Raw genomic sequence first — 5,211 nt, 5'->3', positions numbered from 1 at the left:
CAGCTATCTGAATGAGTTACAAACACATTTAATTCTTATTGAACCTGTTTTAAAGATAATGTGTCATGTACATATGAAAGATATTTGGCATTTTCTGTGCTGGAACAGAAAATCACAAAGGCTCTCTCTACAGGGAGACACCTCATTCTCTTCAGCAACTGAGTAGGTGAGAGTGAGAGGCCCAACACAAAGAGAAGCTGAATACGACTTGTGTGGAGTTGGATAAACATTGTCTCATTGCATAGGGCAGGTTTGGAAACATTTGAAATAATCTTTCTGATGTTCTGAATGGTACTGCTTCCCATGGGCGTTTATGAAAATTACAAGGGCAATTCTAAACTTTTCTTTTACTTATGTTGTTTCTTGCTTATAGCGTAAGAAAAAAAAGAAAGAGAAGAACCACATAAATAAACCTTTGGCTTCCATTACTTTCAAATGTATTTTTAATGATATAACATGAAGATTGTGTTGAAGCAAACAAATTTAACATTCTCTAGTCTCTAGAGAGACTTGCACTGTGACATTTACAGCAGTAACATTCAGTTAACATTTTTTAATTATTGTTTTTCAGCATGAGGAGAGGTTTGCAGCAAGTAAAGGAAAGCTTTGTTTTATTCCAAGTATTTAATATGCATGTTTTGGGGCTGTAAATCTTCTTCTGATGTTCAGGAATTCCATTGGTGCTGAACTCAAAAAGCCTAAAATGAAAGAAAACAAACAAAAAGATATGTGTTTCCTTGGCATTCTTCTAGCAGGAAGCAGAGCTTGCTATCAATAGCTAACTGCTATAAATTATTCCAGCTCTGCTGAGTTCAAGATCTAGTGTCTGACATGAGCAGGCATTGGCTGTGGAACCGTCATCTGTTCTACAACTGCTGCAGGTGAAGATTTGTGTATCTGAAATATTGTTCTTGTTCATGCAGCCTTGAAAACATGCACTCACCTCGTGGTATAGACAGAGTGGAAAACCCTAGATGTTCTCTGTTGTCCCAGTTCAGCTGTGGTGCTTTCCACAGTAGCGATCCAGGAAGGAGGAAAAGATTACTTGGATGACTTTTGCCCTATTTTCTTTTAGCCTTTTATCTAAGTCTCCCGGGACAGAAAAGCCAAGTTGTGTACTCCATTTTCTGTGGGTGGCTGAATGGGTAGTGGGAATAGCCTTTTCCTTCCCATTTAAAGCTTTGTCGCTACCATTGCTCCTCTGCTAGAGCTTGCTTATAGGGGCGCTGTTCCAGGAATGACCCGGGGGACATATTTAAAGTAATGCCTACTAAGCAGGTGCTTAACCACTTCTCTCATATTAGAATGTTTTCCTAAACTGTTGAATCAGTCTGTTGCAAATCGATCCTGTAAGGCTGACAGTTTCTCAGAAGCATTTGAGGATTGTACTAAAGACTCCTATCTTCCTCAGAATTTATTTTGGCCTCAGTTACAATAATAGGTCTGGTAACTTGTGTGGCCCTGCTCCAGAATATGTGAGGAAATGTAATGTGATGTGCTGTTGTGTTGCGACTCAGTGGTGCTGTGTCTCCAAACAGCCACTTCCCAACAGTGCAGCTCTGCTTTGTGCTTTCTTAGAGGCACTCTCGTGTCATGAGCAATGGAGAAACTGTGAACTTACTCTTCCTTTCTGCCTCCTAGCACTGTCTCATTTTGCCTCCATCTGATATTGGGACTACTTCACCACAGCTGAGACTCTGCATCCTTCTCTTGCCAGGACTGCGCCTGCTACCTGCTCTCTTCCTCTGTAGTCTAAACTGTTCAGTGAAGTTAGGACTATTTACACAAGGAAAAATATTCCTGCTGCACAAGGATTTTGCCTTTAATATGTTGAAAAGAAAAGAAATATCTATAACTTATATACTGGTAAGTTATTTATACTTCTTTTCTTTAAATACTTATTAAAATTAAAATTATTAAAAACATACTGAGGTCCTCCAGGTTAAGCTTGTAATGGTGTTCTTTGTTGTCAGGGGCATACCTTCTGCCATCTAGTAATAAACAAGAGAGAAAAACACACAGTTAGGAAAGCTGTTCCCTCAACACTCAGTTTAAAACAACTTTCATACCCATTCTGTGCATAATCAAATATTAACTTGATTTTGTGAATTTGTGATATTTTTCCTTATGAGGGAGTAGCAAGTACCATTAACTATTCTTTTAATGCTAGCGGTATGAAAAGGTGTGATTTTTTTTTGGCTACGTAGGAGGGAAGTCTGTAGCTTATATGATCTTAGGCAAGGTAGTGAGTAAAACTTCAGCTCTTTGGAGGAAGCCCTGAGGCTGTGTTTTCCTGTTTCCAACAGACAAATAATTCTTTGCCATCATCAGGCATTCTCATCAAAAGAAGTGAAACATTTGGTTGACTGAATTCTCTGGTATAACCAGTGTTTGTAGATTAATATGTAAATATAGTCTATTTATGGAAGTATTTGTAGCAAAAGGTATAGTCATTTAGAAATACAAAAGCCTTAAGCTTGTAAGTTTTTAAGACCTTAAGTATTAGAAATAGATGGAGGTAAAATCGTTGTCTTGCATCTGAAGTCTTTAAAATGTTTGTAAATTTTGAAGTATTAGCTCCAATTTAGCTTACAGAATCTTTTATAGCAACAACATACTCTTTTTTTTCTAGAGAAATCCATGTGGCTGTACTTCTTCGAACATTCTAGTCCTTAGGTTATGAACTGTTTTTATTGAAGACACCAGCATCACAAGAATTGACATTTTAGGCTGTTCTCAGTTTTGTTTTAGTTGGCCTGGTGCTGGGGCATTCAGCTACAAACCTAATGCAAACCAGAAGCAGCAGAAAGGTAAAAGTAATTTTTAATTCATCTCTTTATTCCTTTGGTTGTGCACTAACTGCTGCTGGCTTGCAGCAGTCTTCCACCAGCACAACTCCAGTAACTTGGAGAAGCTCTAGTCTGCATTGTTTTAATGGATTTTTCCCTGGAATTCCTGGATATTCCAGGAATAATTGGAATTGCTGTGGAAGCAGCAGTTTGTACCCAGCTTTTTTTCTCAGGTACCAGTGAGAGAGAGGCATCTGCAATATTGCATTATGGTGTCTCTATTTAGCCTCGATTATCCTCCTTGTCCTGGGATGTGTTAAACTCAGAGCTATTCCATATGTGCCTCTGAAATACTTTGTTTTCCAGCTGAGCCACTCCATGATTGTTCTAGTAATATCTCAACCTACATAAACTTTCTCAAAGAAGGCAGATTTTGGAAATAAGGAACTAAAGGGCATATAGTAATTTAGTAATAAACCCTTGGCCAACAACTATTCTTTGGGAAACATAATGTTTCCAAATTTTGTCCATAAAACCTTAAAGTCAAACAAGCAGATCAGGTGTAGTCCATAGTCTCAAGAGCAAGTGTCACTGAATAATCTCTGAAGATACTGAGTAGGTGTGCTCAATATGGAGCTTTAGTGTTTTGAATACCTCGTTAATTCAAATGCTGTGTTTTCAAAGATAATTTTAGAGGAGCCACCTACTCCGTGGCATTCTGCTGTCAAACAGGAACAAACTTTCCACTTACTCGTCACTCACAAGCACTTGTCTTCTTCCAGTTATTTAATATAATGAAGTGATTGCTTTCTGTGAGGATTCCTCTGAGTATCAGCAAAGCAAAACAGCTATTTACCAGCTAGCCTTAAAAATTACCAGAACAGGAGTTTAAAACTGTGCAATGAAACACATGGTTCAATTTGCAGGTAGGAAGACAGACCATTATGTTAGGCTTTGTTTTGAAAGGTTGGACATAAGCAGAACCGTAAGATAAAACATGCTTTAGTCATATACCATCAAACCATCACTAAAATTAAGAATCTTATAATTCTGCAAATACTATTGGACAGTTGCTCTATGAGAAAGTGCATATAAAATAAATATGCATTTTTTCATATAGAAATGTGTGTGTGTATATATATAAGTATTGTCATATAAACAACAACAAAAAAATCTTCTAAAAAGAAATTCCTGCATAATACAAATGTGCTGACCAGTGCTTTGTTTTGGCTATTGCCTAATACAGGATATTAATCTGAAAATTCGTTTTTGGCACAATTTTCATATCTTAACCAGCTAGATTAACAGATCAGACAGCTTAAATTTTCTGTGATTGCTAAAGAATCTATTAATACTCTTTTAGTTTTTTAGTCCAAATAAACACGTCTTCGCTGTTCACAGGAGAGGTTTTTGACTCTGACTTACAGCGTCCTTTGAGGTACAGCATTGATTGTGGGCCCCAGTTTCTCCCTGTGACTTTACTCTGCAAGTTACAAAAAGAAAGTGGGTATCATTTCACCAAAAACAAACCCTCTCATAATAGTCAATAAGAACATTTTTAACCTGCTGTTTACCTTTGGAGCGCACCAGCTTTCAGCTACAAGGAAACTCATGAAGATGGCACAAGCACAAACCAGTACAGTTTTAGCTTTCTGAAAGAAAATAATGGTAATTATAACTACTTTTGCTTTCCTGCTGCAGTTAGCAAAACGGAGCAATGAGTATGATGAATAGCTTCATGCACATGCTGTGATCTTACCATACTACCACGTCTCCTGTCACTCCCTTGTACCATCCAAGTGTGTGTCAAAGGTTTGGTTTGCTACCGTCTTATGCGTACAGAGCTCAAGTAGCTGAAGATCATAAAATACAAAAATCTCAGTTCAGATGATCATGGTTCTTTCCACCCCTCTGCCTGACAGCTAACAATATGTGCATGCACATTAGTTTGTAAGAATTAGATATAAAGTATTTACCTTCTTTTGTGATTAAAGCAAGAAAATTATGTGTCGGGCTCCTTTATACCAGGGTAGCTAATGACAGTTGGCCCCAGGGGATCTGGAAACAGCCTGTACCTAAAAGAAAAAAAAAAAACCCACAGCACAAAAGTTGCCTAAATGTCAAGCACTCTCAGTAGGTGGTGCACACATGTAATCTTCATCGGTCCTGCTTCCTTCAATAACAAACAAAAGGCTAGAAGGTTTGAAAAATCATTTCCTGTGTATAAAGAGTGTATAATGTTGTGTCATAGCATTCATGGGTCTGTAACAATTTTGTTTTACCCTTATGTATTTTTCAAAGCATTTTCCATGCGTTCATTACAGCCATTATTTATGTTTTTATTGTCCCCTTATTGTATAAAAATACATTTTTATTTCACTTTTTTTGATATGACTGTTTCAAGCCTTTGATCACTTGATTG

General features: G+C 37.4%; 1 pseudogene; it reads right to left on the bottom strand.

The window, feature by feature from the left end:
• Positions 1 to 611: 611 nt before the first annotated feature.
• On the bottom strand, positions 612 to 4,584 carry LOC148594535 (spexin-like; annotated as a pseudogene).
• Between the last annotated feature and the right edge of the window lie 627 nt (positions 4,585 to 5,211).

Source organism: Tinamus guttatus, unplaced genomic scaffold, assembly GCF_059628265.1.
Source record: "Tinamus guttatus ecotype Peru unplaced genomic scaffold, ASM5962826v1 Tinamus_guttatus_pri_ptg000240l, whole genome shotgun sequence".
NCBI lineage: Eukaryota > Metazoa > Chordata > Aves > Tinamiformes > Tinamidae > Tinamus > Tinamus guttatus.
Note: the sequence above shows the minus strand (reverse complement) of the source record. Positions and strands in the feature narration are given on the sequence as shown.